This window comes from Ovis canadensis, chromosome 7 (genome assembly GCF_042477335.2).
Source record: "Ovis canadensis isolate MfBH-ARS-UI-01 breed Bighorn chromosome 7, ARS-UI_OviCan_v2, whole genome shotgun sequence".
NCBI classification, from domain to species: domain Eukaryota; kingdom Metazoa; phylum Chordata; class Mammalia; order Artiodactyla; family Bovidae; genus Ovis; species Ovis canadensis.
Genome location: NC_091251.1, coordinates 1,532,746 through 1,554,424, shown reverse-complemented (window position 1 = coordinate 1,554,424; position 21,679 = coordinate 1,532,746). Strand labels below are relative to the sequence as shown.

The 21,679-nt window shown below is 47.7% G+C and overlaps 1 long non-coding RNA gene across 1 annotated transcript; it reads left to right on the top strand.

Moving 5' to 3' along the window:
- Positions 1 to 1,302: 1,302 nt before the first annotated feature.
- LOC138444259 (uncharacterized) lies at positions 1,303 to 15,829 on the top strand. The gene is made up of 6 exons (XR_011258414.1): positions 1,303 to 1,487; positions 2,991 to 3,097; positions 4,802 to 4,935; positions 6,981 to 7,101; positions 13,090 to 13,923; positions 15,162 to 15,829. It is a non-coding gene; the product is annotated as an uncharacterized lncRNA (long non-coding RNA).
- The last annotated feature ends 5,850 nt before the right edge of the window (positions 15,830 to 21,679 follow it).

The window sequence follows — 21,679 nt, the reverse complement described above, 5'->3', positions numbered from 1 at the left end:
TAAAACTCTAACATAAACATAAACTTTTCTGGCCTAAGCCCCGCCCCTTGCTGTCCCTCACCCCCTAAAAGCAAACGAGGCAAAACTGGGACTTGAATGCCTGACCTACAGAGCCAAGTTGGATGTTTAACTGGTTGTCAGCCTAACCGCTTCGCTAGAGAGGATTACCGGGTTTTGTTTTGCTCCCAGGCGCTCTTCAAGCCTCACCCCGCCACTGCAGGCTAATAAAGAACTATGGACCCTATTAGCGCTCACTTTAGCTGTAACCCTAGAGTTAATGCCAACCCTAACCGTAACCCGAACCCTGACCCTGACATGAACCCTAACCCAAACCCGAACTCTAAGAAGAGGGGGGTCCCCGAATTCTAACCTGAACCCGAACCCTAACAAGTGGGGGGGGGTTGCCCGAACCCTAACCCTAAGCTTAACAATAAACCTCTAAAATAAAAAAATTTTCTGGTCTAAGCCCTGGCTCTTGCAGTCCCCTGCCCCTTAAAAGCGAAAAGGTCAGACTGGAGACTTGAACTCCTGATTTACAGGCCATAGCCTACCTGCCTAGTGGCCCACCTAACCCCTATGCTACAGAGGCTTGCTGCTTCCAGCAGGGCTCCCGAACCCTCTTCAAGCCTCGGCCCACCAGGGCAGGCTAATAAAGAACTATGGGCCCTATTAGGGCTCACTTTAAGCTGTAACCCCAACACTAATGCTAACCCTAACTGTAACCCGAACCCTGACCCTGACATGAACCCTAACCCAAACCCGAACTCTTAGAAGAGGGGGGATCCCCAAATTCTAACCCTAACCCTGAACCCGAACCTGAACAAGTTGGGGGGTTGCCCGAACCCTAACCCTAAGCTAAACAATAAACCTCTAAAATAAAAATAAACGTTTCTGGTCTAAGTCCCGCCTGTTGCTGTCCCCCGCCCCCTAAGAGCAAAAGAGTTAAGCTGCAGACTTGAACTCCTGACTTACAGACCATCGTCTGCCTGCTCACCAGCGCACCTAACCGCTACGCTACAGAGGCTTGCTGTTCTGACAGAGCTCCCGGACCCTCTTCAAGCCTCTGCCCGCCAGGGTCTGGCTCTATAGACTATCATGGCTGTCCTAGGTCATCTTTGCTTTCTATAGTCATAGTTTTATCCCTAAATCATAGACAGATCAGCTGAGAAAAAGCTTGGATTGTCTCGGTGGGGTGGATTTGCTTGTCCTTGTGTTTCACCTGGAGGCAGTCGCGGTCCCGCGGGCCTGTCCTGGAAGGGGGCGTGGGGGTGGGGCGCACCGTGAGCGCGTCGGGGGCGGGGCGAGCCTGGGCGGCTGGTCAGGAGCGCGGCTCACGTGAGCGGGTCTGGGGCGGGATGAACATGGCGGCGCGTCGGGGGCCAGGGCTCTCAGGGCTCGCCATTGCAGCTGGGAATGCTCGTTTCGTGGGCTCCTGGGTCCCCGTCGATTGGCATCCAGCGAGCAGAGCGCAGGGCTGTGGGCCACAGGTAAGGGAACTCGGACTGGGCGGAGCAGGGAACCATGTATTCTGCCCTCTTTGTTTGCAGTCTCGGAGCCGACTAAAATGGCGGTCGCAGAAAAGCCTCGCCTTTGGGGCCAAGGGTTTTACTGCTTTACCCCTTTGCATAAAGCTCAGACCCGCGCGGTTTTCCCAAGCAGCCTAGTGTATTGCTTCCTACAGGCCTGGAGAGGATAACAGGCAGGAAGGCCAGGGGTCTCCAGACAGAGAAAATAGACTGCAAGTGTCAGACGTTTTTTTCTCTCTCTTAAGAGGCCGGAGGAGACAAAAGAGTGCTGCATTTTTTTTTTCTCCATCTTGATACAAATTTAAAAGGTTTCTCAGAAATTTCTGTGTTGCCATGACCACTCCTGGCTCCACCTGAATTTAACTTTCCTCAAACCTTGAACTAAGCAATGCATTTTTCTTATGGAAATGTTTGTCTTAAGGTATGCTAATGTACTATGTATTTACCCAAGGCTCTGTCTTCAGGTCAGTTTCCCCTAAAGGCTCAGAAAAAACTTGACAAACCAGTATGTTTTACTCATACCTTGTTCTCTTAATCTATGTGAATGAAACTATATATTTGCTTGGAAATCTGCCTTTCTTCAAGATTCATGTCCATCATTTTATGGCCTGGGATGACTCATCTGCTGCCAATGTTATCTCAATGCATGCTGTGGGTGAGGGGCCTGGTGCCATTCTCTGACACATTGTCTTTCTTTCATTAGCAGACTGCTAGTGGCTCTATAACATCTGGCTAAAGACTAGCAGGGGGTACTCTTCCCCCTTTTACTGTCTACGTCAGCAGCTCTCTCGATCTCTTTTATATTTTAATAAAACTTTTTAACAGAAAACCTCTGAGCCATCAAGCTTCGTCGCTTGCCCTGGATTGAATTCTCCTCTGGAGTCCAAGAATGCTGGCATCTTTTGTGGTTTAGCAACCACCTTTCAGCCTTTTGAAATTCATATTGAATCTTCATTTCAGATTGAAGATGCATTCCATGGTATTGCCAACTGAAGCCTTTTCATCGCTATGGCATATCTGTCCATGTCTTTAGGGTATTTTTCAGCAATCATGTATCATTTCCAGTGTGCCAGTCTTGTTATCCTCATTCTGTCCATAGCAAAGTCTTTTATTAATGTTGACATGACTGAAAGGGAATCGTTTGTTTAAATTCCTTTTCAGATTGTTATTTGCTGGTGTATACAGATAACACTGTGTCATCATTCATTTGTATCAGTTTGGACAGCTTGATAGTTGTCTTTAGTTTCTTTAATTTCTCATAATTTAAGATGACCCTGTCTCATATATTTACAGTCTCACCCCTAGTCTCAGTCATTTCTTCAAAGAACTGTCCTTTTTTTAAACATTACATTATTTTTGGCTGTGCTGGGTCTTTATTGCTCGTTTGTCTAGTTGTAGTGAGCAGAGGCTACCCTCTAGTTGCTGTGCCATGGCTTCTCATTGCAGTGCTTTCTCTGTTTGCAGAACTTGGGCTCTGGAGCATGCAAACTTCAAGAGCTGTTCAAGGGCTTCGTTGCCCCTGGGCGTGTGGAATCTCCTACACAGGAATTGAACCCGTGTTCCCTGCATCGGTAGGCAGATTCTTTACCACCGGGCCATTGGAGATGTTTCCTGTTCCCTTTTATTAGAGAATGATATTTAAAACATACATGTAGGAGCTCAATATGCTCAGCTGACAATACATGGATATATATATATATATATCCATGTATTCCAGCTCACCTTTGAACATATTCAGTTAAAGGTAATTTGTGATGTCTCCAACCTGATCCACCACGACATGGACATTGTAACGTTTCCTTTTGTTTATCTGTAACTTTGCATTCCAATGGTAAGATACCTGGCTTCCACCGCTTGTCATACACAGAATTCAGTGCTTGTCCCACGTGGTTACTGAAAAAAAAACTGTCAGATTGTCTTTCAAAGGGGGCTCTGCATGCATTGCACCAGTATCTTGAGTATGTTTTTGTATGATAGTTTACTATCAGTATACCCTCAGTGGCCAGGTGTCTATTTCAGTCGCTACCAATTATGAATGGGCTTGTTTGCTCTAGTGTTCTTGGACAATTCGAATACAGTTTCTTTGTCAGATATGCATTGTTTTAGGAAAACAGTTTTATTGATTGTTGGCTGTGTTGCCTCTTTGTGTGTGGGCTTTTCTCTAGTTTTGGTGAGCATGGGCCATAACTAGTGGTTTGCAGGCTTCTCACTGCAGTGTCTCCTCTTGTTGAGGGGCACAGGCTCACGGGCTTCAGTGGCTGCAGCATGTGAACTCGGCATCGTGGCTTCCAGGATCTAGAGCACAGGCTCGCTCGGCTGTTGTGGCACACGGGCTCCATAGGATGTGGGATCTTCCCATCCTAGGGATCGCACATGCATCTCCAGCACTGGCGGGTGGATTCTTTACTATGGAACCACCAGGGCGTATTTTAGACTAGTTTTCCACACATGTATCTAGTGAAAGAGGCCAGGATCAAGAGGCATGGCAGCTGGGAATCCTCAGCCCCAGCTCTGGTGTGCTATCCAAAGCTCTGGGGCCTTTGGTGAGCAGCTCAGCTTCCCTGGGACTGTTTCCTCCCATCAGAAATGCCCTGCTTTTGGACTGTAGCCCACCAAGCTCCTCTGTCCCTGGGATTTCTGAGACCAGAGTACTGCAGGTGGTGCCATTTCCTTCTCTGCTGCTGCTGCTGCTGCTGCTGCTGCTGCTGCTGCTGCTGCTGCTGCTGCGTCGCTTCAGTCGTGCCTGACTCTGCGCGACCCCATAGACAGCAGCCTACCAGCCTCCTCTGTCCCTGGGATTCTCCAGGCAAGAACACTGGAGTGGGTTGCCATGTCCTTCTCCAGTGCATGAAAGTGAAAAGTGAAAGTGAAGCCACTCAGTGAAGTCGTGTCCGTCTCTTAGTGACCCCGGGGTTGCAGCCTACCAGGCTCCTCTGTCCGTGGGATTCTCCAGGCAATGGTACTGGAGTGGGCTGCCATTGCCTTCTCTGATTTCCTTCTCTGCAAGATAGCGTTTTGAAGATATTTTCTCCTGGATATTGCTTTTGATGAAGGAAGGGGGATCCCTTTCAGGGCTTGAGAGTGAGTTCTTGTCTGACACTGGGCAATGAGTTGTCTGAGGAGAGGAGTGCTGTCCAAGCGAGAGGCTTTATTGGGAAGGGCTGCCAGGGTGGAGGGCAGGAGGGTGAGGGAAACGGAGAGAACCACTCTGTCACGTGGCTCACAGTCTCAGGTTTTATGGTCATCGGGCTCATTTCTGGTTTGTCTCTTGCCAGGCATTCTGAATTGGGATCCTTCTTGGGGGCACACGCATCACTCAGCTGAGATGGATTCCAGCGAAGTGGATCCTGGGAGGTTGGTAGGACCTCTGAACTGGAGCCTCCCATCTCCTGACCTCTCCAGAATTCTGGTTGGTGGTAGCTTGTTCGTTCCTTGTTCCTTCCCAGGACCTCCTGTTGTAAGATGATTCCTGCAAGTGTTTTCTTTTCTCTGTTGCCTGGCCAGGGTGGGTGGTCCGTGGTTCATTTAACAGTTTGTTTTTGGTTCTCTCGAGTAAGGTCCTCCACAGGGTAAATGTATGAAATGATAAAAGGCAATGTTTTAACTAATTTATATTCATAATTTGGTAAGTTGGCTTGTTTTGTGTATGTTAGACCTGATCACCAGACCAACGGTCATGTAGAACTTTTGCAGTTTTCTAAAATTCTATAGTTTTTTAAATGGAGTTACCTTGTTGCAAAGTTTGTGTTTATGTTCATATTTTTTTAAAGTTATTTCTTTTAGTTGATTGATCATTGCTTTACAATATTGGTTTGATTTGTCATACATCCACATGAATTAACCATAGGTGTACCTATGTCCTCTTGCTCTTGAATCTCCCTCCCACCTCGCACGCATTCCCACCTCTCCAGGTTACTACTGAGCCCCAGTTTGAGTTCCCTGAATCATACAGCAAATTCCCATTGGTTGTCTATTTACAAATGTAGGTGTACCTGCATCCATGCTGCTCTCTCCATTCATCTCACCCTCTCCCTCTTGTTCCCCACCCTCGTCTGTAAGTCTGTTCTCTATGTCTGCACCTCCATTGCTGCTCTGTGAACAGACTCGTCAGTACCATCCTTCTAGATTCCATGTTTTTCTCTCTTTGACTGACTTCCCTCCCCTTTATTAGAACAAACTCAAATGTGTTCCTTTTTATGGCTGCATTCCATGCAGGCTCTGATTGTTCCTTAGCCATGTTTTGCGGAGGGTCATGGAGCTATTCTGCTCCATTTCAGTTTGGGCTTCCAGTCTGAGTGCTCGCAGCAGAGCTGCTTCTGGGTGAGCCCTCTGAGGTCTGTGAGCACCGGGCTGCCCGCTCTTCTCTTGTGGCCCGCAGGGGGCGCCAAAGCCCCCTCTGACCCACGGGCGCAGGACGCTTTGCCTTTAGACTCTGCTCCGTGAGCAGCTGGCGGGAGCTTTGTCTCCTCAGGACCATCAGGGCTCAGGCTTCTGGATAACAGGGCTGCATCCAGGCTGAGAGGAGCAGGGTTGCCTCAGTGCCCACCAGCAGGGAGGCGCTGCAAGAGCGAAAAATGAGGATGGAGTAGACGTTTCCTGTGTCCAGCTGAGGGCTGACTGGAGGTCCATCTCAGAGGACTCAGGGGGAAAGAGCTCCGTGTGCAAAGCGGTGGGTTTTCAGTTAGATTTGCGTTAGATGATGTAGAGGATGAACACTGATGTTCTTCCGTGTAGGTGGCCATTTTCCTGTCACTGTTTCTTGAGAAGACTGTCCTTTCCTCTTCGCTCGTTCCTGGTTTGATTTTCAGGAACTGACCATGTACAGGTGGGTTCGTTTCTGGGCTCTCTATTCTCTCCTGGAGTCCATGTGTCTGTGTTCCTGCCAGTTCCTCACTGTGGTGGTCACTACAGCTCCGTGATGTAGTTTGAAGAGGGATAGGAAGATGCCTCCAGCTGTGTTCCTCTTTCTCAGAGTCTTTTTGGCCGTTTAAGGTCCTGTTCAACAGTAGCAGCCTAATATTAGGAATATTTCTATTTCTGTGAAAAATGCCATTGAATATTATTTTGTGATTGCAGTCCGTGTATTTGTTGATGACTTTGGTTGGAATGGACCTTTTAATTCCTCATTGTTCCAGTGCATGAGCGTGGAATAATTTTCTGTGTGTTTGTATTTTCTTTGGTTTCTTTATCAGTGCCTTCTAGTTTTCTGACTACTGTTTTTTTATGTTCTTGATTAAGTTTGTTGCTAGATGTTTTATTTAAGTGGGATTTTCTTAATATTTTTTTCCTGATTGTTATTAGTGTATAGAAATGCAAGTGATTTTTGGACTGTAAAGGGTAGTATTTTATGATTGTAAATTAATCCAAAATGATTCAGCTTTACTGAATGTAGTCTAACAACTTTTTGTGAAGTGATGTGGAACATTTTATCTGTAAGATCTGTTTCTCCTGCAGTAGGTCATCCAGAGGACCCAAGACATGGTGGTTACTAATAGACTTCCCACACTACTTCTTCATTCCACGTGGACTCCTTCACGGGCAGTGAGCATCGCAGCTTCCCTTGAACTTCATCTGGGTAAGTCTTGGCCTGTATCAGAAAGTTTCCTGCCTGTCTGCTCTAAATTTCTTTTGTGGTATTGACATGGTTGTTTTGAAACCTAGTATACTTTCCAGTCATTTAAAATGTACAGAAAATGCCTAGCAATGGGAACAAGTGCTAGCATTTGCCACATCATCTAAAATACTCTATGTGTTTTATCCAAAATGGGTACCTTCTGCAGAACCAGCACATAATCTCCAAAATCAGGAAATCATATGGTACCTACATTATAATGTAATCCACTGCCCCACTTCCACTTTTAGCAATTGTTCAAGTGTATGAATATATCTTTTGTTTCCATCTTCATCCTTTTTTCTTTATTTAGAGTGTTACTGAGATTTTCAGTTATTTGGACAAACTTGATGGATTGAAAGCAGACATGGTGAATAAGGGTTCTGGGTGGCCTTTTCTATGTGGATTTCTTTTTCACTGAAGATGGTTTTAATATTTATTCATGTGGTAACATGTATGAATCCTGCATTCTTTCTCCCCCCCCCATAGTAATTAAAAATAAATAATATGCCATTTACCATTTAGATATTTGTAAGCATACAGTGTTGTAGCAGACAACCTTTTCTTGTTTTGCAAACCAGTTTAATAATGTGCACCTTGTGCGTGCTTTGGAGAAACTCAGGAAACTGAGTCAGTGACTGAAATGGCCCAAGATATCACCTTAGATTCCATCTTCATCTGAAAACAAAACAGGCACTTTCTGGTGGTCCAGTGGCTGAGACTGGACACTCCCAAAGAAGGAGGCCCAGGTTCATTCCCTGATCCAAGAGCTAGATCTCCCATGCCACAAAGGAGAATTTGCATGTTGTAGCTAAATATCTGGCTTACCTCAATGAAGGTTGACCTGGCGCAGCCAAATTAAAAAAGAAACAAATATTTTACAGATACAACCAAAGGAAAGGAAGGGTATGGTTGTTGTGCAGATTTACGGCTTAGCTTTCCCTATCGATAGAAAAGAAAAAAGAGTTTCAAAAGACTGTGTCTCATCCTTCTATCTGGCATATAGAGAGGATTCCTTTGAAATGAGATTTCTCTGGTAAATGTGACTCACAGAAGAGCTGTCTTGAACTTGGGTTTCAGAGATGATCATGTGTCCTCTAAAAAAAAAAGTTAATTGGGTCCCACTAATTATCATGCTGAGGTGGTATATTTTGTGGTAGCATTTGCTCCCCTTCACTTTGGATGTATCCCCATTTGTTTACACTGTCATCTACTGAAGACATCCTGATATTTGAAAGTTTTTAGTTATTACAAGTAGAGCTGTTGTATATAATCATGTGATACTTTTTGTCTGGACGTTTTCAAAGCTGTTTAGTAAGTGCTAGCCATATAGTATTCAGGTCACAGGTGAGCTTTGTTTAGCTGTGGAAAAATCCAGCTATGTTTCTCTGTGGCATGTGGGATCTTCTGGGGTAAGGGATCAAACTAGAGTGTCTTGCATTGTCAGGCAGATTCTTTACCACTGAGCCACCGGAGAAGTTGTGCCCTACCCCCGTTTTTTTTTTTTTGAGTTTACTGGATCTAATAGGTGTGCAGTGCTACCTCACTGTTATTTTAGTTTGTAATTTCCTAATGATATGTGATTTTGAGTCTTTTTGATAGGCTTATTTGCTATCTTTATATTTTTGTAGGCCAGGTGTTTAGGTGTATACATTTTTTATGAGATTGTTCTAGATTTTTTGGTATATTTGGAGTACAATCCTTTATCAGATATGTATTTTATAAATATATTTTCCTGTGGCTTGTGTTTAAGTTTTGTGAATAAGGTTTTTCACAGTTTAAATGTCTAATTCTTTAAAGTTAATGTTATATATGTTTTATATCCTTTTTTGGATAGACTTTAGTGTGTTGTTGTTGTTGTTGTTAAATTTTATAAGCAGAAGTGAGGTACTGTAGATACAGTTTTAAGCTAAGCTGAGGTACCATAGATACAGTTTTGCCTTTTGTCTGTTAAGAAGTTTGAGTGAGTTTGGTGTACACTGTATATAACATTATGTCTACATTCATTTGACTGGATATAGCTTCCAATTATTTGTCTAATTGGTTTTGGAGATATCACGGGAAGTCAGTTTTTCCAAGGGAAACTGAGGTCCATGAAACATGAACTCTTTTCGATCGGTCGGAATCACTCTCTGCTATTTCTGACAGATTTGACTTGTTTGGATATCTCATATGAGTGGAATCACAGAACGTTTGTCTTTTCTTGGTCTGGTTTATTTCACATGATCTAATGACCATAAGGCTTGTCCACATTGTCGCATTGTCAGAATTACTGACTTTGAAGGGCCGAATCAGATTCCATTGTGTGTATACCACAGTTTGTTTATGGAATTGGCTGCCATGGACACTTAGATCACTTCTGTTTGTTTGCCAGTGTGAATCATGCTGTTGTGAGTATGACGGAAGAAGTATCCATTTTTTCAGCCCCCTTTCCCAATCCTTTTGGGTACATAGCTTGAATTGGAATCGAACTATGTATTTATTCCATGTGTTTGTTTTGGAGTCATTTCTGTAATGTCTTGCAGAGTGGCAGCACCATTTAATGTACTTTTTCGTATGGTGGAATACCGTTCAAGCTTCTGAATATACCTTGTGTTGCATATTCAGTCTCCCACCAACGGACACTTGAATGAGTTCTACCTTTGAGCTATTGTGAATGTCACTATGAGTATTTGTGTACCAGTTTTTGTTTGAATTATTAACAAGTACATTACTATATATAAAAGAAGCCACAAGGACCTACTGTACAGTTTAGGAAACTATTAAATATCTTATGATAATGTATAATGGAAGAGAATCTCAAAAGGAATATATGAAAAGCACATAGTAACCATGATATTTATTGTGCCAACACTATGAGTTATCATAGCACTACTCAACGTGTATTTATACGTGTCAGTAAAATATTCACATCTGTAAGGATATTATAAAAAATTATATAAAAAATCAAGAATTCAAACAGAGATTAAATAAACTTCCTGTCATTGCTCATCATCATTTATACATTCATACTACCTGTAACACTCATTGTATAAGTGCTGGACTAGCAATTGATGTTCTCGTAAACCAAGAGATTGTGAAGGTGTAAGGAAATATAGCTTATTGAATTCCTTAATGAAGGATTATAGAACTCTATGTCCATGAAGTGAATGAAATTCCATTTTATTGAACCACATTCTTACTAGAGTGATGAGCTTCCACCCCACCCAACGTTAGTTCACAATGAAATCCTGCAGTCCTCTGGCCTCAATGTCTGCTTCCTGCTACCGAGAAAGAAAAGATGAGGAAGTCCTGACAAAACCGATGCTATTTTTCTTTTTCTGATTTGTATTTTATCGCAGGGCTTGGCAAAAAGAGGGCCCAACCTGTTTTTAGAGTTCCATCCCAAGGGTTCCTCTGGCATGTTCCCTATGTTGACAAAGTGCTGATTATTTTCAACAAAGGACAATGATCTGCACTTCACTATCTGTTGCTTGAGCTGGAATAGCGGGCATCCCTTGAAGTGCATTCCTTCATGCTGAAGTAGGCATCCCTGAAGCAATAGTATAAGAGGAACACATTTATCACGTAGACATCGCAGCCCATGCATTTGTAATAATTTTTCAGTTATACCCATCGTCATCGGAGGAACTGACTTGTCCCAGTAACAACGAGAGTACCCAGTATAACAGTTCCTTGACTTATGAGTACTTCCTATGAGTACCCTTATGAGTACTTCTTCCAATGTTGTTTCTCCTACTTTGGTCATGAACAGTAGAAGCTGATGGCAGTGGTCCTTGAAATGTATGTCGATTCCTAGGTGGCACAGTTGATAAATAAAAAATCTGCCTACCAGTGCAGGAGGGGGAAGTGATGTGGGTTTGATCCCTGGTTCAGGAAGATAACAATTCATACACATGTTTTATGTGAACCAGTTTGATACTCATGAGTTTTTTCTTCTGTATACAGAAAAACAAATGCTGTTCAAGGACACTGAAAGAACCCTGATGTTGAAAATCAGATCTGTATTGTGAGCAATGCTTAGATATCCATGAGTCGAAGCATAGTATTATGCCTATCATCCTTGTATTTCTCTCAGTGAAATATGTTGAGGAAAACTCTTCATTCGTGGCCTAGATTCACGAAGAAGCTAAATAGCATTCATCCTTTACGTTGACAACTGTGAATTTAAATCTCCTGTGAATCCTATGTGACAACCACACATACCAACATGAGTTATCAGTATTATATCAATATTTTTAGTCCTATTGTATGTCAACTAAAAAAATCAGTATATAATTGTACATGAAGTCAAGACATAAAATCAGTGCAAATACAAAATGTTCCATCCTTTGAGAAAGGGAGAAAAACATCTCTGTGCTTAGCCTATTGCATTTTTATGTATTAGACCCTTAAGTAGTTTATTCACCACACCCTGTGAATGATTCACAAATCTTCAGAGAAGAAAGGATCATTTCTCTTGAACAATGAGTAGTTCAACTATTCTCAAAGCAAAGCCATAAGTGAGTCTTATTTTGGGTGAGACCATGAAAACTCAGCGTTTTCATTATGCTTGTGCTTATGATGGGAGGAGGTCTGAGAAAGCACTTCTGAAGGTTTATTCATACCAGTCGTTCTCATATGTATCGAGTCTTTAAAGGTCGAATCACCAAGGTGTTGCTTCTACACTTGTACTAGGCTGAGCAGCAACATTCCCTTTCTCCGTAAGTGCAGTAGACGTGTTCCCAACCTGTCTGTCTTCTGTCCTCTGGAGTATGCATTGCTTGAGCTCATCACAGCCTAGTAGATGGAAATCATCAGGATATTCTGGAAACCCTTTTTATTTCAGTCTGTTCAGGAGGTTACCACTGCTGCAAACCTCTGGATTTTACCAAGCGCTTTTAACAACCTCAGATGAAGGATATAAGTCAACACTGGTGACAGCCACGGGCTTCCATGGCCTATCCATGATTGTTGGCTTTGCTTTCATAATCATCCTGTTTCTTATACCAGCTAAACTGTCAGTGTATTTTTTAATTACCATTTTATCTTTGATGGTTTTTAGAGCTATTATGGATTTTCCTATATATCTTCACTTATCGGTGAGGGTCTTATGTTAGTAGTAGTTATGACAACTGACTTTCTGTCTGTTAGCTGTGGCAGAATAAAAAAAGAATGACCCACTGTATATTATTAATATTATGTATCAATATATTGTTAGTTTTATTGTTTGCAGTCATCCAATTCCAAGTTTCTGAAATAAACTTTCAGAAAAATCACATCCTTTTGAATGCCCATTTGACTGAATAGGAGCACGGAAATGTTCTTCCATAAAATTGTTTACAGTTTCCATTCCGTTTCTCCTGTTTGATGTAGATATTGGCCTTTGGTTCTATCAGTAGCTTTGCAAGTAAAAAAAAAAATTAATTAGAGCTCGTATGGTAATTTTACTGTTAGCAATAAGTTTAGCATAAAATGAACACAGAAGAGGTTACAGTAGACCAAATATGAAAGTCAGTTTAAAAGAAAACATAGTGTTGAATGTTTACAGTAGGAATATAGTTATGAAGTTCCTTTATTATTATTCTATCCTTTCCTTTTGTTTTGCAGGGGTGTTAATGTACAGATTCCAGTACTATGGCTAGAGCGAATAATAGTATCATTATTCTTGAGAGCAACTCTACTAAGTCTACACGCTCATGTCACTCAAGGTTTTTTAATACCTATTATGTTAGTCGTGTTTGTAGTTTGTGAAGTCACATAAGTTGCATTCATTCAAGCAATAGTATCAAACAGCTATGGCATCAATTATAGATGTGAATCGATATCGAATGTGAATCCATTTCACTGTGACAAGTTATTATTGTAGATATTCTATTCATGCCAGTAACAAAGCTGTGCAGAAATAATACAATGTTTATTAAGAAAATAAGAGTTACTAATTTGTTTTATTATTCTATTTCTTTTAAACAGATTTAATGACAACAGGCTCAACTTTTCATTCACTTGTATGACTATGAGCAGTTTGACCAAGTTGAAGAAGATGACTCGTTTGTAGTCTTCCTCATCAGCTCATTCCATCTACTGGCTTTAAAATCATTTAGTACAGAGCTCACCGTCTAGGTGTTCATCCAGTGTTTTGTTTGCTTATCATGCAGGATCATTTTAAAAGGAAAAGTATGTGTGTATGAGTTAGAGCTCTGATCCCAGGAGTCCATGTAGAAGCTTCCCCTGAGAAATGTATCGTTTTTGCACCAATGCTACTGAAATGTGTGAATGTGGTATACCACGCGTCCCAATAAGTGTAAACAGCGTCATAGGCTACTTATTTGAAATGACCAGTACTCATGACATTCCATTCAACTGAGGACTAAATATAGCCAACGTAGGCTGTGTTTGCCAAATAGACTTTGAAGTATTCTTCACACAGTCCTTCATCGATGCCAGTTTTCAGATCGAAGAAACCCTTGCTCCATGAAGTTTGTGAACACATATACTCATGTTTTGTTTGAGATTTTAAAGTCATTCTTCAGTTTTGTTGGAGGAATGGTTCTGTATATGCCCCGTGGATCCCCAAATCCACTGATGTTCATGTGTCTTGGGGCTTCCCAGGTGGTTCTAGTGGTAAAGAACATGCAGAACATACCCATGCAGGAGACATGGGAGGTATGGATTCCATCCCTGGGGCAGGAAGATCTCCTGAGGGAGAGCATGGCAACCCCCTCCAGTATCTTTGCCTAGAGAATCTCATGGAGAGAGGAGCCTGGTGGGGCCTAGTCCATATGATCCCAAGGAGTTGGACACAATGTAAGTGACTTCGCACAGCACATGATTCGTTGTCATAGCTAATATAATGGAGATGACATAAAAAGAAGCACCAGCGGGCGAAAGTCAATATCCATCACTTTTAAACTTTGGAATGTATTGTGATATTTTACATCCATATTTGTATGACTTGATAGTTGGAGAATCGATGCATGTGAAGGCCTGGTTGTGTTATATGTATGTTGAGGGAAGATATATTTTTATGTGGTTTGACATATAGGTCCCATTTCATTCGTAGACATATGCATACTCATCACTTATCATCATTTTTTTTTTTGAAAAGACCATTGTTTGGAAAGGTTGTTGTCTAACCATGAAAGATGTTTGAATTCTTGGGCTCCTTAGAGGAAGAATTCAACCCGGGGCCAGTGATGAGGCTTGATCAGTCAGAGCTTTTGTGTCCCAACGTTTTATTAAAGTATAAAAGAGAGAAAGCTTCTGACATAGACATCAGAAGGGGGCAGAAAGAGTGCCCCCCTACTCATCTTTGGCTGGATGTTATCTAGCTACTAGCAGTCTACTCATTAGAGAAAGGAATGGCAGCAGACCCCTCACCCACAAGATATATGGAGATGACCGTGGCACCAGGTGAGTCATCCTGGGCCATAAAACGATTGATATGAGCAAATGGATAGCTTCATTCACGTAGATCAGGAGAGCCATGTATGAGTAAAGCATATTGGTTTGTCAAGTCAGTTCTGAGCCTTTAGGCAGAACCTACTTGAAGATAGAGTCTAGGGTAAATACATAGTACATTCACATAGCTTAAGGCAAACCTTTCCATGAGAAAAATGCCTTGGTCAGCTCAAAGTATGAGAAAAGTGAAGTTCAGGCGGAACCAGGTGTCATTATAGCAACACAGAATTGTAAGAGAAAATCTCTGTTTAAATTTGTATCAAGAAGGGGAAAAAAGATAACAGCTTGTTTCCTCCTGCCTCGGAAGTGACGGATAACAACTGTCTGACACTTGCACCCCATTTCCTCCCTTTGGAGACCCCTGGCCTTCCTGGCTGTTACCCTCTCAGTTTCATTCATTGAGCGTTTTCTGCCTTGTGAAACATTGGGCATAGAAGTATGTGTTTATTTAGGGGTATTTCATCCAATTTCATTTAAATGCATATGTGAATTAGAAAGTTTGACATGCTGTTGCTTTGTATACCGATTGGGAAATGTGAGCCTCCAAGCTTAATTTAGTTTTTCATGTTCATTTTTCTTTTTAGGGGTACAAAGAAAAATAATATGACTGTTAAGATCAGCTTTCGTATTTTTTGCCAAATATGAATTGGGATCACATCGATCAGAGATGAGTCTGTGCATGAAAGCCCTAATAACTAATGCTAATTGACTTCACTACCATGGGATGTTTTCATATCTATTGAGGATTTACTTCATGTATTTCGATTTTAACTTTCTGTCTTACAGCCTTGTTTGTAGATCAAAGCTATTTGAAATTGTCATCTGGTTTCAAATGGCTTGTGAGGTTATTCATGAGTGGTTCATAAAACCGAATGGATTGTACGTAGCCATACTTTGTTGTCATTCTATGAATTTGAAGAATGTCTGAAGAATGTCTGCAGTTATGCCTTAAAGATTCATACAATTGATGTCCAATATTTATCTCAATAGACTTGCTTTCAATTTGTAGTTTCCTATGCGTATGTCTTTCTTTATGGATTTGGGTAGAACTTGTATTGGAACACTGAAAAATCTGTGATATCAACCGTGCTGACCTTTCTGGTGGTCATCATTAAGATTTTCACGCTCTATGGATCCTAGTGGAAACAGGTGCTGTTCATCCTACTTTTGTGAAGATTGAACTCATCGTAGAAAGTGGAATTTGTTGAAATATTTATGGTATAAATAAATCTTGTCTCTATAATTACCCAGAGTCCTGGTGCGTATTTGATTGCTAAGTTATAAAATGTATGAGATAGATGTGATCCATCAATGGCGACTGGATAAGTGGTGGAGAGGTATTTTGGTGATGCAAGAGATTTAAATGATGTGATCATAGTATTTATATCCCTTTTATGTGGATAATGGGTCTTGGATCCATGTTTGAAACCTTACAACCTCGTCTTTTGTTATGCATGGGAAGTGTCAAAAATGAAGAAGATGCGGGTAGGTACTTCAAGGGTAAGTATAGGGCTGAGGGCGTGACTATGATGTGGGTTAGGGTTAGGATGTGGATGGGGGTCCGGTTAGGGTAGGGTAAAGGTTAGAGTTCGTGGAACAGCCCTCCAAACTTGTTAGGGTGAGGGGTGAGGTGTGAGGGTTCAGGATGAGGGTGAGGGTAAGGATTCAGGGTGAGGGTTAGGATTCAGGATGAGGGTGAGGATTCAGGGAGAGGGTGAGGGTGAGGGTTCAGGGAGAGGGTGAGGGTGAGGGTTCAGGGAGAGGGTGAGGGTGAGGGTTCAGGGAGAGGGTGAGGGTGAGGGTTCAGGGAGAGGGTGAGGGTGAGGGTTCAGGGAGAGGGTGAGGGTGAGGGTTCAGGGAGAGGGTGAGGGTGAGGGTTCAGGGTGAGGGTGTGGGTGAGGGTAAGGGTTCGGGGTGAGGGTTCAGAGTGAGCGTTCAGGGTGAAGGTGTGGGCCTCACATCTGATAAAGGATTGTACTCCAAATATACCCATCCCTTCCCTTGAACAGACCTCTCACTATGGGAGCCCTTGGCAGTGTGGAACCCACCGGCCCCTAAGGCCTCCCAAAGGACGCCTGGGGCCTAGGTGCAAAGGCAATGCAGGAGTGGAGCTGAGGCCAGGAAGGTGCCAGTAGCGTCACCCAACTTCGCAAAGGCTGCTCCTTCCTGGGTAGGAAGCCTAGCAGCGAGGCAAGTCTGGGCAGGGTTCGCCCAGGGCAGAGTAGCCTCGCACCAGGAACTCTGCCAGATCGGGCCTCTGAGCAGAGCTGGAGCTCTGCCATCCTGGAGGCGCACTCGACTCCACTGAAGAAGGGCTTGCAGCCTAAGGCGGCTGGGCTGCTTCGTCTTCCCCCTAGGAAGCTCGATTCCCGCATGCTGTTCACTCGGCTTCCAGGCGCCGGCTCCCTGCCCCTCATTCTGGTCTAGGATCAGGGGCTGCTTCCCCTGAGCTGGGGCTGTGGGCGGGAGCCCAGACACACAGGTGCAGGACCCAACCACCTGCACACATCTCTGCCGGAGAGGAGAGCGCAAGGGAACGACGTGTGAGAGGCAGCTGATGGGCACCCACGGAGTCAGCCTCCAGGTATGCCGGGCTGGAGACCCCAACCAGTGGCCCTGGGAGGTGCGGTTCTTCGTGCGGCGCTGAATCTGGGCGCCCAAGCAACCGCTGAAGGAGCCCTGCACTTGCCCTTCCCTTCCCTCTCACAGAGCTCTCCCTGCGTGAGCCCTTGGCAGTATGCAAGCCACCGGCCCCTAAGCACTACCCACGGACGCCTGGGGTCGAGGTTCAAAGGCAAGGCAGATGCGGAGCTGAGGTCAGGAAGGCGCCAGTGGCGTCTCCCAGGCTCACGCAGCCGGCTCCTTCCTGGGCAGGAAGCCTAGCAGTGAGGCAAGTCTGGGCAAGGCTCGCCCAGGGTAGAGCAGCCTCGCGCCAGCAACTCTGCCACATGAGGCCTCTGAGCAGAGCTGGAGCTCTGCCATACTGGAGGCGCGCTCGGATCCAGCCAAGCAGGGCTTGAGCCGCACTCGGCTGGGCTGCCTCTACTTCCCTCGAGGAGGCTCGCCTCCCTCATGCTGATCACTCGGTTTCAACGCTGGGAGCTCTGCGCCTCCGGCTGGTCTTGGCTCAGGGGATGCTTGCCCTGAGCTGTGGCTGTGGGCGGGAGCCCAGGCACGCAGGGGCAGGCCACAACCTGCTGCACACCTCTCTACTGGGGAGGAGACCGCTAGGGAAGCTACGTGTGTGAGGCAGCTGCTGGCCGCCCAGGGAGTCAGCCTCCAGGTGTGCAGGGCTGCAGACCCCAGCCAGGGGCCCTGGGAGCCTGATGCACTCTGTGAGGCGCTGAGTCTGGTCGGCCAAGCAACCACTGGAGGAGCCCTGCACTTGCCCTTCCCTTCGCTCTAGCAGAGCTCTCCCTGCTGGAGTCCTTGGCAGTGTGCAAGCCACAGGCCCCTAAGCCTTCCCCAAGGACGCCGGGGGCCTAGGTGCAAAGGCACGGGAGGAGCGGAGCTGAGCCCAGGAAGGCGCCTGTGGCGTCTACCAGCCTCGCGCAGCCTGCTCCTTCCTGGGGAGGGAGCCTGAAAGCAAGGAAAGTCTGGACAAGGCTGGCCCTTGGCAGAGAAGCCTCGCGCCAGTAACTCTGCCAGATCGGGCCTCTGAGCAGAGCTAGAGCTCTGCTGTACTGGAGGCGCACTTGGCCTGGGCAAGCAGGTCTTTCAGCTTGACCGGGCTGGGCTGCCTCTTCTTCCCCCGAGGGGGCTCGCTTCCCTGCTGGCTGTGCACTCGCCGATCAGGCAGGGGCGCAGGGCTCCTCCAGCAGGTTTTGCCTCAGGGGCTTCTTCCCTGAGTTGGGTCTGTGGGCGGCAACCGAGACACGCAGGATCAGGCCCCAACCACTGGCACATGTCTCTGCTGGGGAGGAGAGTGCTAGGGAACCTTCGTCTGTGATGCACTTGCTGGGCACCCACGGAGTCAGCCTCCAGTTGTGCGGGGCTGCAGACCCCAGCCAGGGGCCCTGGGAGCCTGGTGCTCTTCGTGAGGCGCTGAGTCTTGGCGGCCAAGGAACCGCTGGAGGAGCCCTGCAGGTGCCCTTCCCTTCCCTCTGACAGAGCTCTCACTGCCGGCGCCCTTGGCATTGTGCAACCCACAAGCCCCTAAGCCCTGCTCTCGGACGCCTGGGGCCTAGGTGCAAAGGCAAGGCAGGAGCGGAGCAGAGGCCAGGAAGGCGCCAGTGGCATCTCCCAACCTCGCGCAGCCTGCTCCTTCCTGGGGAGGGTGCCTAAAAGCAAGGCAAGTCTGGGCAAGGCTCGCCCATGGCAGAGCAGCCTCCGACAGGAACTCTGCCAGATTGGGCTTCTGAGAAGAGCTAGAGCTCTGCTGTACTGGAGGCTCACTTAGCTCCGGGCAAGCAGGGCTTTCAGCTTGACGGGGCTGTGCTGCCTCGTCTTCCCCCGAGGAGCCTCACTTCCCTGCTGGCTGTGCACTCCCCGATCAGGTGGGGGCACAGGTCTCCTCCAGCAGGTCTTGCCTCAGGAGCTATTTCCACTGAGTTGGGGCTGTGGGCGGGTACCGAGACACGCAGGATCAGGCCCGAACCACCGGCACATGTCTCTGCTGGGGAGGAGAGTGCTAGGGAACCTACGTCTGTCATGCACTTGCTTGGCGCCCACGGAGTCAGCCTCCGGGTGTGCAGGGCTGCAGACCCCAGCCAGGGTCCCTGCGAGCCTGGTGCTCTCCGTGCTGCGCTGAGTCTTGGCACCAAGGAACCGCTGGAGGAGCCCTGCACCCGCCCTTCCTTTCCGTCTGACAGCGCTCTCACTGCTGGAGCCCTTGGCAGTGGGCAATCCACCAGGCCTTAAGCACTCCCCAAGGACCCCTGGGGCCTAGGTTCAAAGGCAAGGGAGGAGCGTGGCTGAGCCCAGGAAGGCTCCAGTGGCTTCTCCCAGCCTTTCGCAGCCTGCTCCTTCCTGGGGAGGGAGCCTGAAAGCAAGGAAAGTCTGGACAAGTCTGGCCCTTGGCAGAGAAGCATCGTGCCAGTAACTCTGTCAGATCGGGCCTCTGAGCAGAGCTAGAGCTCTGCTGTACTGGAGGCGCACTTGGCATGGGCAAGCAGGGCTTTCAGCTTGACAGGGTTGGGCTGCCTCTTTTTCCCCCGAGGGGGCTCGCTTCCCTGCTGGCTGTGCACTCGCCGATGGCAGGAGCGTTGGGCTCCTCCAACAGGTCCTGCCTCAGGGGCTGCCTCCCCTGAGTTGGAGGTGTGGGCAAGAACCCAGACAGGTAGGATCAGGCCCCAACCACCTGCAGATGTCTCTGCTGGAGAGGAGAGCGAAGGAAAGCTACGTGTGTGAGGCAGTTGCTGGGCGCCCAGGGAGTCAGCCTCCGTGTGTGTGGGGCTGCAGAATACAGCCAGGGACCCTGGGAGCCTGGTGCACTCCGTGCGGCGCTGAGTCTGGGCGGCCAAGGAACCGCTGGAGGAGCCCTGCACTAGCCCTTCCCTTCCCTCGCACAGAGCTCTTCCTGCTGGAGCCCTTGGCAGTTACAAGCCACCGGCCCCTAAGAGCTCCCCAAGAACGCCTGGGGCCTATGTGCAAAGGCAAGGCAGGAGAGGAGCTGAGGCGAGGAAGGCGCCAGTGGCGTCTCCCAGCCTCGCGCAGCCTGCTCCTTCCTGGGCAGGAAGCCTAGCAGCGAGGCAAGTCTGGGCAAGGCTCGCCCTGGGCAGAGCAGCCTCGCGCCAGCAACTCTGCCATATCGGGCCTCTGAGCAGAGCTGGAGCTCTGCCGTCCTGGAGGCGCACTCGGCTCCAGCCAAGTAGGGCTTGAGCCAAACGAGGCTGGGTTGCCTCTTCTTCCCTCAAGGAGGCTCGCCTCCCCACCAGCTGTTCACTCGGCTTCCAGGTGAGGGCGCTCTGCGCCTCCTGCAAGGCTTGCCTCAGGGGCTGCTTGCCCTGAGCTGGGGCTGTGGGCGGGAGCCCAGGCACGCAGGGGCAGGCCCCAACCAGCTGCACACATCTCTGCTGGGGAGGAGAGCGCTAGGGAAGCTACGTGTGTGAGGCAGCTGCTGGGCGCCCAGGGAGTCAGCCTCCGGGTGTGCGGGGCTGCAGACCCCAGCCAAGGGCCCTGGGAGCCTGGTGCACTCCGTGGGGGGATGAGTCTGGGCCGAAAGGCAACCGCTGGAGGAGCCCTGCACTAGCCCTTACTTCCCTCGCACAGAGATCTTCCTGCTGGAGCCCTTGGCAGTGTGCAAGCCACCAGCCCTAAGCCCTCCCAAAGGACGCCTGGGGCCTAGGTGCAAAGGCAAGGCAGGAGCGGAGCTGAGGCCAGGAAGGCGCCAGTGGCGTCTCCCAGCCTCGCGCAGCCGGCTCCTTCCTGGGCAGGAAGCCTAGCAGCGAGGCAAGTCTGGGCAAGGCTCGCCCAGGGCAGAGCAGCCTCGCGCCAGCAACTCTGATAGATCGGGCCTCTGAGCAGAGCTGGAGCTCTGCCGTCCTGGAGGCGCACTCGGCTCCAGCCAAGTAGGGCTTGAGCCAAACGAGGCTGGGCTGCCTCTTCTTCCCTCGAGGAGGCTCGCCTACCCACCAGCTGTTCACCGGCTTCCAGGTGAGGGCGCTCTGCGCCTCCTGCAGGTCTTGCCTCAGGGGCTGCTTGCCCTGAGCTGGGGCTGTGGGTGGGAGCCCAGGCACGCAGGGGCAGGCCCCAACCAGCTGCACACATCTCTGCTGGGGAGGACAGCGCTAGGGAAGCTACGTGTGTGAGGCAGCTGCTGGGCGCCCAGGGAGTCAGCCTCCGGGTGTGCGGGGCTGCAGACCCCAGCCAGGGGCCCTGGGAGCCTGGTGAACTCCGTGGGGGGATGAGTCTGGGCCGCCAGGCAACCGCTGGAGGAGCCCTGCACTAGCCCTTCCCTTACCTCGCACAGAGCTCTTCCTGCTGGAGCCCTTGGCAGTTACAAGCAACCGGCCCCTAAGCCCGGACAAAGGACGCCTGGGGCCTAGGTGCAAAGGCAAGGCAGGAGCGGAGCTGAGGCCAGGAAGGCGCCAGTGGCGTCTCCCAGCCTCGCGCAGCCTGCTCCTTCCTGGGCAGGAAGCCTAGCAGCGAGGCAAGTCTGGGC